Source organism: Aythya fuligula, chromosome 17 (genome assembly GCF_009819795.1).
Source record: "Aythya fuligula isolate bAytFul2 chromosome 17, bAytFul2.pri, whole genome shotgun sequence".
Lineage (NCBI taxonomy): Eukaryota > Metazoa > Chordata > Aves > Anseriformes > Anatidae > Aythya > Aythya fuligula.
Genome location: NC_045575.1, coordinates 1,798,907 through 1,812,388, shown reverse-complemented (window position 1 = coordinate 1,812,388; position 13,482 = coordinate 1,798,907).

Below are 13,482 nucleotides of genomic sequence, written 5' to 3'. Positions count from 1 at the left end.
TGCCGGGATTTACGTTTTCATTAGGGTCCTGTACCAATTAGCCGCACCGCCCCGCGCAGATCGGGGACATCGGAGCTGCGGTTTTAGCCCATGAGGTAATCACGGAGATATTGATGGGTGATAATGGAGCACGGGCAGGAAATCCACCTCCGGGCTGAGCGGGGGCACGGGGGAGCGCCCCGCTGCTCCTCCAGCTCCCTTTTGGCTCCCAGCGGTGATTAAATGGCTTTAATTGATTCTTGCAATTTGGGCACCCGCCTTTGGCCGCTGCGGTGAGCTTGCGGTGAGACCCGGAGATGTTTCCAGCCGGGGAGGGCGATCGCGGTGAGACGTGCCAAAAGGAGAGCGCCGTGCCTTCCCCGGGGAGGGCTGGGACCTGCCTCTGCTCCCAGAGCTTTAGGGTTTTTAATTAGTAATTAGTAATTAGTAATGGCGGTGAGATTAATGCTTTCCTTTTGACAGGAATGAGCAAGGTGACTTCTGCTGCGGGGGGTCCCATCGCTGTGTGGGATGGGGATAGGGATGGGAATGGGATAGGGATGGGGATGGGAATGGGATAGAGATAGGGATGGGGATGGGAATGGGATAGGGATGGGGTGGCAAATAGGGATAGGGACGAGATGGGAATGGGATGGGGAAGGAATGAGGACAGCAGAAGGCTTGAGAATGGGGATGGGGATGGGGATAGGCACAGGAGCAGGGCTGAGGACAGGGACGGGGACAGGGACTGCCAGGTGCTCCTCCCGAGGGCTGGCAGGCGATCAGCTGCTGACCCCAAAGGGGACGAAATGGCTGCATCAGCCAGCCACAAACGGGGCTGGAGAAGCTTTCCTACTGGGGCTGAGTGGTGCCGACAAGGACCCCCTGTCCCATTTCTCCCGGTGACGTGCCAGCCCCCAGGCTGTGACCCTGGCCCTGCTCCCCAGCCCGTACCACCGAGAGCTCCGTGCTGCCGGGTCTGCGCTCACCCCGATCGTGGCTCCTTTGTGCTCACAAAAAGTAGGACACAGCACGCACGTGTCTGCTGGAGAGCTGCAATAATCTCCGGGGCCAGGCAGCTGGGGGCTGGCAGCAGCTTTACCCGGGGCCAGCTCATCCCAGGGGCTGGGAAATCCCCGGAGACCACCAGGACGGGGGCTCCCCGCGAGCACCTTTCCATCCAGCTCTCTCCTTCCTTCCCCACGAGCCCTCTTTCCACCCACAGGGATATGAAACACCCCCTTCCTTCCTCTCCTCTCCTTTTTTTTTTTTTTTGGGTGTTAAACCACTGATTAATTCCCTCTTACTGGAGGGGAGAAACCGGTCCAGAGGACAGCGTGCTCGCGGCTCATCTGTAAGGCACAATCGAGGGAATGCAAACAGGAGAGAAATAACAGGAATAACGAGCAGGTTATGTGGCATGGGGAAGCTCCAGCTTGTCCAGGACACAGAAATTCGGAGAAAGGACACGGAAAAAACCCGTGGGTGAGGCAGTCGCTGTCCTGGGTGCGCCTGCAGGTGCTGCCCAGGTCCGTGTGAGCCCTGTGGGGCCGTGTGTCAGCCCCAGAAGTCCCCCAGCCCCAAAAGGTGGAGTTTTGGCTTCAGGACCAGGACCAGGATCACGATCAGGACCAGGATTGGGACCAGAACCAGGAACGGGACCAGAACCATGACCAGGACCTGGATTAAAACCAGGAAAAGAACTGGGACCAGGAGCAGGAATGAGACTAGGACCAGGACCAGGACTGGGAGCAGGACCAGACCAGAACCACAGCCAGGACTAGGACTGGGACCAGGACCAGGACCAGAACGAGGACCAGGACCAGGAATGAGACCAGGACCACGACCAGGACCAGGACCATGACCAGGACCAGGACCAGGACCAGGACTCACGCAGACCCCAGCAGTTTTCAGCAGACAGCCCCGGGGCATCGCTGCTTTGGGAACAGGATGGCACCAGCAAGGCAGCTCGTGGCTCTGTCAGGAGGGAAGCTCGGGGCTGAAGCCATCATCCAGGAGCTGCTTTTGCAATTCCTGCCGAAAAGCAGCTCCTTCGTCTTTCTACCAAGTGGAATTTTCCCGGCAGTTAATGGGCAATGTACCGCCGGCCTTTCTCACACCAGGGAATGGCTGAAGCAGCCTTTCCTTTCATACAGGAACGAGCAGACCCAGACTTTATGGACTTTACGCTCCCTTCAACGCATTAACATTACCAGGAATTAGCTGCAGAAGTCTCCCTGGCGTCATTCGGAGGAGGGCAGCCCTTGTCGAGCGCTGCTGCAGGGCCACAGCTCCCAGCCAAGTGCCTAATAATAATAATAATAATAATAAAAATAATAATAATGATGATGATGTGAGGGGAACGGCCCCGGACAGCACGGGCCAGGCTTAATTCTTTTGCAAAGAGCCAGGAGGGGAAGTTTTGCCCCCCCTATGGAAGCCCCGACCCAATGCACAGAGGGGCAAGGAGCTTTGGTGGCGCAGCGCCTGGCTCAGCAGGCAGCTCACCCAGCAGCAAGCATGGAGTGAAGGCGCTGAAATCCCACAGCAAAGCCACGTTTAGCAATTGAACCTCCAGCTCTGCTCCTCCACTCAAGCAGGATGTGTTCCCCGTTCTCCCCAACCACCGAGGAAGGGATGGGGCAAGGACGTGGGACCCCGTGCGGGTTGGGGATGCTCTGGCGCGGCGGGGCAGGACCAAGTTGTGCCCAAGGTGATGCCCAGGAGCACCCACGGCCTCCAGCTGAGTCCCACTGCTTCGGGAAGAACAAAAGGGTCACCAGCAGTGTGGACAGCCTCCCAGTCCCCCTGCACACCCGCCTTATCCATGAGTTACTGCCCGCGGAGCTGCCCTGTGCCCGAGCCGGGCTGGGTGCTGCCGTGGGGCACGGGGCAGCACCTCGGCTGTCCCCCTGCAGGGACCTTGCCCCATCCATCACTGTCCCACGGGGGTTTGATCACACGTAGCCTGTGCCCGGGACGTGATTTATTGCCTCACCACGGAGAAATCGCTCGCTGGGCTGCGAGGCTGGGTTTGGGTGACGGCGGCAGACGCGGCGTCCTGCCCCCACCACGGCTCGGTGGGAGCCCTCACGCGCCACTCGTGGGTAATTTGAGGTGCAAAAAACATAAAATACAGATCCAGACCCAGCAATTAGTGGAAGAAATATGGAATTCATCATGTTTTAATCACGTTTTTTTAAATCAAGTTTATCGGGTGGACCTGCTGCGGTGGCTTGCAGCAAGGAGAAGGTCCTCGAGGTCCCCGCGATGCTCACGGGGCCTCAGGACACCCCAGGAGGATTTTCGCCTGCTCCAGCCCCAAAACCTTAAACTCTGGGCCCAAAGTCACTGCAGGGCCCCATTGATCCTGAAATACCCCACATCTCAGGGCACAGCTGGCTCCAGGCAGATATGAAACGGTTGCAGATGGGGAGCTGCTGCCCACCCTCTGGCACGACCCCATCCGTCCCCTCGACCCCATCCATCCCCTGGTGCCCCGAGCTGTCCCCTGTCCCCTCCTCCCCAGCTGTCCCCTGGAGCAGCAGCTCCTTGTGATGCGTTTGTAGGGCAGGCTGATTTATGCCCTGCTCCCCCAGGACCCACCGACAAATGAGATGTTGCCTTTCAGGAGTTTATCCTGGGGAGCAAATAAATAAACCGAGGAACGGAAACCTCATGAATTTTTTAAGGAGCTTATCAAAATCTTTTCTTCTTCCCTTCTCCCTAAGGCAGGATGGCTGAAAGGGGAGCCAGCCCCTCGCTCTGCCTTCTCTGCACTCCTTTTCCCTTCAATCTCTTAATCGTCTTGCTTCCAGCTTTAATCCACTTCGTTGCCTCTTTCTCAATTATTTTTTTTTATCCCCCCCCTCTCCAAATAATCACAAAAACAATGCCAACATATGGGAGGCCGCATCCACCCTGACCATGCCGTGCGCCTCCATGGAAGTCTGTCTCACCCTTACAACACCCCTCTTCCTTTTTTTTTCCTTCTTCTTCCCCAAATTTTCCCCCAATTCGTGGCCGTGGGGCACTTGGGCTTGCAGGAACTTGGGCTGCTGCGCTGGGAAGGACAGGAGATCCCATCGCTCCCGGGAGGCTCGCATCCCCACGGCTGGCATCCTGATGAGTTAATTAAGAAAAAGCAGGGCAGGAGAGGTGCGAGCCCCTGGGGACAGCTCCTGGGAGATGCAGTCTCCGGGAGAGATGCTCGTGGGTCCCAGGGGGCCGCTTCCCAGGGGGGCGGGAGATGCTGGTGCTGGGGACAGCCCCTGGGGAGCCTCAGCTGCAGGATGCGGTGCTTGGGGTGCTTGGCTTGCGCCCACCAAATTTCCCCCAAATTTTGGCACGCCCAGCCCCCCCAAGTTCAGCTCCTTCTTCTTGCTCCTGCCAAAGTCGTAATGATGCGAAATGGAAATGGAGAAGAAGAGGAGGACGGGCATCTGCACTGCCAGCAGAAGCTCATTAGTTGGCGGTGCCTGGTTTCTCCAGGCTCTGTTTTTGTTTTTTGTTTTTTTTTTTCTACTCCCCCTCGCTCAGGTTGGCCGGAGCAGGGACAGGCACCAGCAGCTCGAGGTCTGCTGGGTGTTGACTTTTCGTCAGCTGCTCCCCGATAACGCGGCCCCGCTACCCCCCCCGGCGTCTGGCAGGGACACCTTGGGGACAGCGGTGATTTTGGGGACATTTCCTACTCCCTGTGCACTCGTCCTTAGCAGGGATGTAAGGAGTGGGTGACCCAAACGGGTCACTGTATCCCCACCACCTCTGTGACCCCGTTAGGGCATCGCTGCAGGCTCCGGACTCCTCCTCGGGAGGAAGGCAGAGCCCCCCCTGCCCCGCTCCAACCCCAGCAGCACCCCCCTGCAACAGCCTTGGCCTTGGGCATTTATTTTGAGCACTGGCTGCTCAAAACGCTGACATTTCGAAACACAAAAGGCCTGAGTGTGGTGGTGGCGGCTTCAAAACCAAACTTGTTTTTCTACATCCCGGCTCATTAGAGGCACAGAGCAAGAAGGCAGCGAGCGAGCCATTTAAATTGTAGATTCTGACCTTTACGCTTAAGATCTCTTCAGACATCCTGTTTACAGCTTTTTTTTTTTTTCTTTCTTTTTCTTATTTTTTTTTTTCTTTTTGTGCTGGCACTTCATAATCCTCAAAATGAGATTTTACGCAGCCCTTTTTCGCTCCTGTAATGCACCACATCCTCTTTTCTTTCCCCACTGAGGAGCCTCCCCATGAGTTTCTGAGCAGGGCTGCCGGTCAGCACCGCAGCCCATGGCCGTGGCGGGGAGGGGACACCTCGCTGCAGTGTCCCCAAATAAGTGGGGACACCGGGTGGCCTCACCAGGGTGCCCCCAGTCCCTGCGCTCACGCAATGGAAGCTGCGGGCTCTGCTGCCCTTGATAAGGCTGTTTGTAGAGACCTCAGCGGTCCCTTTTGGCTGCAAACCCTACGTCAAGGGGTATTTGGTGACATTGGCACTTGGGGACACTTCAGGGCAAGGTCAGACGTCCCCTGGCAATAGCCTGGGGGTGGGAAATGTCCTTAAACACCTGCGGAATGGGGCCAAGCCTCACCAGGAGGAGCTCGGAGACCCAGAGCGTGATTTGGAGTCGCTTGGTTTATATCTGGAGTCACTTCATTTATGTCCGGAGTCACTCCATTTACATCTGGAGTCACTTCATTTCTATCTGGAGTCATTTCGTTTACATCCTCGGGGGAAACTCCGCGTTTGAGCCTGGCCTCCCCAGCCCAGCATCCCCAGTGGCTCTCGGTGCAGGCCCAGAAAAAAAAATAAAAAGAAAAAAAAAAAAGAAGAAAAAGAAAAACGAAAGTCTGAGAGCTATTTTTTGTGCGTGCTATTTTAAACCGCTGCCTCTGAGCTCTCCCTCACGCCCGCCGACACGGCTGCGCTCGCCTCGCCTGCCGGGGCTGACCGAATCCTCATTCGGCAGCCCTGCGCATGCTGCAGAACCCCAAAGTTTGCACTTCTCAGCCACTTCCCGCACCGCAGCCCCTCGCCCTGCACCCCCACGGGACCACGTTGGCCCCGAGTTGGAAGCGCAGCCAGGTCTGGGCAGGCAGCAACTTTCTTTGGGGTGATGCCCACGCAGGGCGCATCCCGGCAGGAGACCTGGAATTGAAGACAGGAGCTGGGGGATGGAGCCCCGGGCGCTACACCACGCCACAACGGGGTGCTGGCCCCACGGAAAAGGGGGGACAGCTCCTTGCTGAGCCTCCAGCCTTGGCTGCGGGGAAGGAGGGAGGCAGTGCTGGCGGGGTGTTTGCACGAGCGGAGAGCGCAGCTCGGCGCTGGGGAGATAAAAATAGTGCGCGCAGCTCCGCAGCCCGCTGCGTGGAGCCGAGGCAGCAGCTCTCCAGGCTGGTTTCCTATGGAAACGCCGCCGCCGTCCCTGCCTGCGCCTGCCTGGGGCAGCTTCGGATGCTCCCTCGCACATGGATGCTCCCGCAGCCAGCAAGGACGGAGCTGAGGCTGCAGTTTCCCTCTGCGGGGACGTCGCCAGGATCCGGCCCTCTCCCCGCCGCCGCTCGCCTGGAGCTCGAGGCCTCCTCACCGCCGGCTCGGAGACCTCGTGGGGTGCCCTGTGCGCCCCTCGCCCCTCGCGTGGGGGCCGCCAGCAGGATAAATCCCCCCCTCGGCCCCCAAACCCCTGCGTGAGACAAAGGCACTTGGCAGAAGAAGGGGTTGTGTCGCCAAGGGTCCCTGCCCGAGCGGTGCTGAGGCACAGGTATGTGCTCCGGATCCTTGCTTCCTCGCGTCCTGGCACCAAAGGGTGGCCGGGGGGGGGGTTGGAGCATCAGGGACTGGGGGCAGCCCAGGGGGTTTCCAGTTCCCTGCACCCCAAAATCTCCCCCGCACCCCAAAAACTCCCCCTGCACCGGCACGGCTGGAAGTTGCCGGGAGAAAGAAGCGGGGGCAAAAATCCCCTCTCCATCCTGATGCCCGGAATTCTTCCAGCTCGAGGGAACTTTCCCATTTTTTATCCTTTTATCCTTTTATTTTTATTTTTAATTTTGTAATTTTGTAAATCTCTCCCCCCCCCCCCCTTCCCTCCCCAAGCCGTGGCTGACCCCAGCAGGGGCCGGGAGCGCACCGGGGATGGGGAGGGGGGGACCGGGACCGGGGATGCTCCGCGCTGCACCCGGAGGCGGGGGAGGCGCCCCCGGTCGGGGCCAAACGTAGCCACGGGGACCCCCGCCACCCCCCCCAGTTCCTCCGGGAGCCTCAGGGGGGGCCGGGCTCGGTGGGGAAGGAGTTAAGGGAAGGGAACCGGGCAGCGCCGTTAAATCCCGGCGGCGGGGAGAGGCTGCGGGCAGAGCGCGGCGGCTGCCGCCGGGCCGCATCCTGCATCCCGCATCCCTCCCGCATCCCTCCCGCATCCCTCCCGCATCCCTCCCGCATCCCTCCCGCATCCTCCATCCCGGCCACCGGGCATGGTTTGGCCCCGGGGGGCCGAGCCGCAGCCGGTGCCCGGCTCCCCCCCGCCCCCGGCCCCGCGGGCGGAGAGCGCATGGAGCGGGGGCGGCAGCGGGCGGGGAGGCCGCCGCCAGCAGGTAGGGGCAGGCTGAGGGTTTTTTTTTTTTGGGGGGGAGGCGAAAATCGAGGTCTGGGGGGGACGTTTGGGGGGTGCGGGGTGCGGGGTTTGGGGTCCGGGGTTTGGGGTCCGGGGTTTGGAGTCGGGATTTTGCGCTGCGAGGCTGAGAGGAAGGGGTTAACCCCTCCCCCCATTTTAAAAATAATAATTTAAAAAATCGTCAAAAAAGCAGAAAGCGCAACAAATGAGCTCGGGGAGGGGGGGGCGCTGTGCTCGTCCCCCCCCTCCCCATTGCTGGTGGGAACCCCCCCCCCTGCAGCGACCTCCTGGGGTCCCCGGGGAGATGCGCTCTGCGGGTGCGGGAAGTTGTGGGGGGCTTCGGGGGGGTCCCCAGACGCTCCAGGGGCTCTGTAGGAGCTGGGGATGGATCTCCCCCGGGCAGGGGGGGTTCTCTCTGTGTCCTGCTCCTGGGGCGAGGGGCTCCTGGCCCCCAGAGGCGCGGGGGGCAGGCGGGGAGATGCTCTCCTCCTCCCCAGACTTTGTGCAGAAGCGTCCTCGGCAGGGGAAATCAGCAGATGGTGATCCTTTCCAGCCAGCCTCCCCTGTTCCTTTTCTTTCCTCCGGCATCCGCACTGGCAACTTATTGGAATATTTTAATATAAAGTTAGAAAAAAAAATAAAAAATAAATAAGTAAATGAGGTGCGTGCGTGGAAAAGCAGGAGGCGATCGGAAAGCGCGTGAAGGTTACCTTGAGATTGAGGGTTACAGGCGTCCGTCCCTGCCTCCCAAAAAAAAAAAAAAAGCAGAATTAAATAAAGTTGCTCAGCGATCTGGAGCTGGGGAGCACAGCACGCTCTGGTAACAGGGTCTGGCCCTGGGGTGTCCCCTTGGACCCCCCCATTTGCACCCTGCCATGCTGCGACCTCCTGGGGCAGGGTGTGCTGGGTTACCCCTGCTGCTGGAGAGCTGCTGGGCACGGGGCTGGCCCTGTTGTGTCCAGCACCAAAAAGCATTTTTCTTGTCCCAGAGACAAAAACCTCATCCTTAGCAGAGCCCCCTGGCCCGGGCAGGATGGGGAGCAGGGGGGGGAGCAGGAGCTGGCCCTCTCCAGCATGGTCCTGGGCATTTTGGGGGGGACCTAGGGGCTAGGAACTGAAGCCACGCAGTAACTCGGTGCAGTGGGAGCTGCTGGATATACGCACAGGAGCAGCAACCGTGGCGTAATTTGGCCAGGTGCAGCCGAACGGAGGCAGCCCCAGATGCAGTGCAACATTTTGGCACCGCACCTCGGTGTTCGCTTGATTTTTAAACACGTTTCCCTCCTGCCTTGCTGCTCCGCCGTTCTGGGGCTGCGCCGCTGGTGCGTTGCAGAGCAGCAGGAGGGATTTTTTTCTTCCCGTTTCTGTCCTTGATGTTCTCCTGGGCTGCAGAGACGGTGGCTGTGCCGTGAGGGGGTTCCTAAAATGAGCCCAAATATGTCAGGTCTGCAAGAGTGGGGGGAGCTCGGGGGAGCCAGCAGCCGTGCAACGCCTCCACCCCGTGGGGACAAGTCACTGTCCCCTGACCCGCTCCCAGCCCCATCCCCTCTGCCGGGCTCCTGGAGCCTGCAGCGCTCAGGGAAAATGCAGATTTCTTCCCAAACTGTGCCTCCAGCCCCCCGTGCAGCAGGATGCGAGAGCGATGGGTGTGCAGCAAAAGAAATAACTCAGCCCCTCGGGAGAGGAGGCTTTGAAACGAGGGCTGCAGGAGCTAATCCTCCTCGCTGTATTAATTCCAGCAGGCTGCAGAAGGCATTGTCTGCTGCTTGAGGAGCTGGTTTTCCTAATTGCCCCAGTGATGTGAATAATCCCAGATTACCGAGGGTTGAGCAAAGGCCCCCGCAGCAGAGACCTGGAGGAGCAGAGTGTGGGCTCCGCGGGCAAATTGGGTTTGTGTCCCCTCCGCAGGGGATGGGATGCTGGTGAGGATTTAACCAGGGACACTGGGATCTCTGGCAGCATCCACGGGGGGTGTTTTGGGGCTGAGCAACCTCTGAGGGACACACACACACCTGCCAGCCCCTCATGGTGACCCCATGGTGGGATTTAGGCTGATCTATGCCCCACAAGGTGTGGTCCTGGTGGTGCTGCTAACAGGGGGCACCTGGGTCACCGTGTGAGGTTTTCCCTGGTGGGGCTGGCTTTGTCACCTGGTGTCACCATCTCAACATCACCCCTAAACCTCAGCAGGAAGGTCTGGCTGCAGGATCCCTTCCTGATCATGAAACACAAGCGAGAAAACCGCCAGCACTGCAGCTCCCTGGGGAGCGATGGGCCTGGGGTCTGCGGGATGTGGCAGCGATGGCTCGGGGCCGCTGCAGCACTGCACAGAGGCCGGTCCCCGTACCCCAAATCCTGTCCCCCAGGGCAAGCAGCGTGGCTAGGGGTAGAGATGGCCCTGGGGATGCTTCGCTGCCTGGGCTGTAGCTGGTCTCACGAGGGCAGAGGCACCAGCGAAGGCGGCTGCTGCCGAGCGCTCGTCCCCTCCGGTGCGTGTCTTGGCTCGCCAAGGCTCGCTGAGAACCGTAACTGGATTTTGCAGACTGGGCATAAAAGACCTAGCACATAATGCGTATTAAAACTCATTAGGTTAAGCCAATTTCCAGATGCAGTGTCATTTGAATGAAGTTAAATCACCTTTTTTTTTTTTTTTCACAGGGCTTAAGTGTCGAAAGGGTGCCAGGGGCGAGGATGGCTTTTTTTTTGCTTTTTTTTTTTTTTGTGGTTTTGGGGATGAAAGAAGAGGGAGGGAGGGAAATCAGGCTGGGAGCAGTGATTCACGTGGCTGAGATGGAGGAGGCCTCTCTGAAATGCTGCTGGGTGCCATGGCCAGCACCAGCCCGGCCCTGTCTGCATCCAGGGAAACTGCAAGAAAAATGTGCAGACCGGCGAGGTGGCTGCAGGCGATCGAGGCGCAGAGCCCCTGTTCTGGCCTTGCGAGGGAAAAACATGGCAATGATGGCAAAACTGAGGTTGGGCAGCTTTGCACGGGGATGGTGCTGATGCTGGGACTGGGATGCTCCTTCTCTGAACCCACTCGGGTGCTGTGAAAGGAAACCCAAGTGCTCGTTTGGGGCATCCCATCCCATCCCACCCGATCCCCGCATCCTCGCCCTGCCTGGAGCTCTGGCACGCACGGCTCTTCTCCCACTCTGCCTTCAGCATCGTGGCGTGTGCTTTTTAAATGATTCACAGCTTAAAACATTTGTCTTTACCAGGCGCTTTCCCACTTGCAAGGGGAATGCATCACACAGGAGGATGCAACGGGCTCCGATGTCGTTGCGTGCGGGGGAACGGAGCCAGGCAAAACCCAACCTTGGCTGCTCCGCTCGGGCCATGGCAAAGCAAACGAGCAGGGAAGCAGAGGATCCTCCGAGCAGCTCGGTGTGGGGCTGTTCTGAGTCTCTGCCTGTTCCCTGCCCCACAGAAAACCCCGCCAGCCCCTGGGGACCGGCATCCCCTGCACGGGGCTCGGGGCGTTCGGGGGAATTTGCAGCCCCAGCTGGAAACGAGGCGGGCGCGCGGCTGGGTGTCAGCGCAGGGAGCCGGTAGGAGGCTGTGCAATTAGCACGGCACTGTTTCGGGGATCTGGAGGCCTTTTGCAAATGTTAATCAAGCCGTTCTGAGCACAGCGTCCCTGCGGAGGAGAGGAGATGCAATCTGGGTTGCCTCCCAAGCTCGGAGCTCCGTGCGCAGCCGGGCTTTTGGCACAATTTCCCCCTCGCCACGGTCAAGTGCTGAGCCGGTCAGTAAATCCTCCGGAGCAGTTCGAAATCAGTTCCTGCCCATGAGCGAGACAGTCAGCTGCCCAATTTCAGCTCTAACCCTCAATCGATTCCCAGCCAGGAGGAAGATTTGCAAACCTTCAGACGTGTTTGGAAATCTTGAAAAAAAAAAATAAAAAAATCTATCAGCAGACGGCCAGATCCTGCTCTGGGTTTACAAATCAGGCCGATACACCCCAGGTTGTTTTCCCTTTGCATATCTCAGGGTCTCAGCCCGCAGAAGGGGCTGCAGAGCCCACTGGGGTTGACCCCAAGCCCTGCATTGTGCTCATGGGGCAGAGCCACCGAGCACGGCAGCGCACACGGAAACCTTCCCTGCGCCCCCCTCCCGGCGGGGGCATGTGCAGGCACATTTCTCAGCAGGATTAAGGCAGGGAGCAGCTGAATTCATCAAGTTTCCTTCGGTTTGAAGGCAGCTGCCTGCTCAGTGAGCCCAGCTCCCCCCCCGGCAGAGGCAGTTTTGGGAGCTGGGTGCTGCAGCAGGGAGCACCCACGGGTGCTGTGACCCATCGGCGTGGCCGCAGCAGGGCTGCAGGAACCCCGGCTGCTAATTACCCGTTCCGCTCAGCTTCCTTCCCAGCAGCATTATTTAAATTCAGCCAAACGCATCTCATTTTCTGCTCCTGCTTTGCAGCACGAGATGAGCTTACACCACACCGGGAGCGCAGGCAGAGGCAGATCCCCGGGGAGCTCGCGTTGCCCTGCTCCTGCCGGGGCACCGAGGGGCACGACGTCCCCGTGCTGAGAAGCCACGAGGTCCCCAAACCTGGCTGGGGACTTCTGGGGGACACCAGCACCAGGGACCTGTGCCCTGGGTCCTGCTCCCCGTGTGGGACCGTGCCATGTGGGTGCGTTGGTGCCCGCGCCACCGGGCACGTCGCCCGGCCCTGCCTGCCAGCCTCATCCCTCGCTATTTTAAAGCCCTATTCTTTCCCTGTCCCACTGATAAGAAATGCTAATGACGTGATGAAATTGGATAGTTCAATCGCCTGCTCCTCCTAATGGAACTCTTGTGTTCGTTAATTTGCTGTTTTTAATGGGCTGATTGTTCTCCGCTGCTGGGGGAGCCACGTGAGCACTCGAGCGCGTTTCGCAGTGGTCAGATGTGAGGTGGTGCTTGAAGGCAACTGAACCTTGGTGCTCAATAATTGCAGAGCAATTTGGAGATAAGGCCCAAATGTATAATTTATCGGCGCTCCGTCCACCCCGGTCACGAGCAGCCGCAGAGCACGTCAGGGCCCCGTGCCTCCCCCCCCGGGCACCGGCTGCGCGTGGGGAAGGAGCCTCGGGATCCCCCCAGATCCTTTCAGCAAGACAGGAGCAGGGCACGGGGTGCTGCCAAGCCAGGATCCGCGCTCCCAAGACTTCCCGAAGGTTTCAGCTCTGGCAGGAGCACGAGGGTGGAGGTAGGTGAGGATCCAGCCCCCCCTTTGCTGCTGCTCCCCAGGCTGGATCCGTCCCCTGGCACCCAGAGCAGCAGGAAAATAAATTGGTGAGGGTTGGGGGATAAATAGACCCTGGTGGTGCTGCTGCCTGTCCCCAGCCCGGGCTGGGTGTAAGGACGGGCTTGTTAGGGGCTGCTGGCCCCCAGCCGTGTCCTAAGCCCCTGCCGAGGTTGGATGCGGCCCCGTTGCTGGCTCCGTCGGCCGCGCTCGCTGTTGGTAAAGCCCGGCCAGCCAGGGAGCAGTGAGAGGAGCGCATCATCTCCTCCAGACAATTAGCGGAGGCGTTAATGGAATATATGCAAATGGGCGGTAATTGACCTGCGACTCCGCAGTTCGTGATGGAGAAGGATGAGCTCCAGATGGCTTCAGGAGAGTGGCTGAAGCCCCTTCTCTCTGGGGCTGGGGGGACGGGGCTGGAGGACGCGGGTGGCAATGGGGACAGGGATGGGGACACGGGGACCAGGACAGGGACAGCAGAGCATGAGGTGCCTGCTGATGCAGAAGCCTGATGCCAAATAATCTCCTTGCACAGCTGCTGCTCCGAGTTTACTCAGCCTTTACTTACTGGGGGTGGAGAGGGCTCGGTCTGTGGGGACCCCCAGAGAACACCCACCAGAGTGGGCTGTAGGGGGGCTGCCCAAAATTCACCCAAGAGGTGATTGAATAACGACTCCGGGA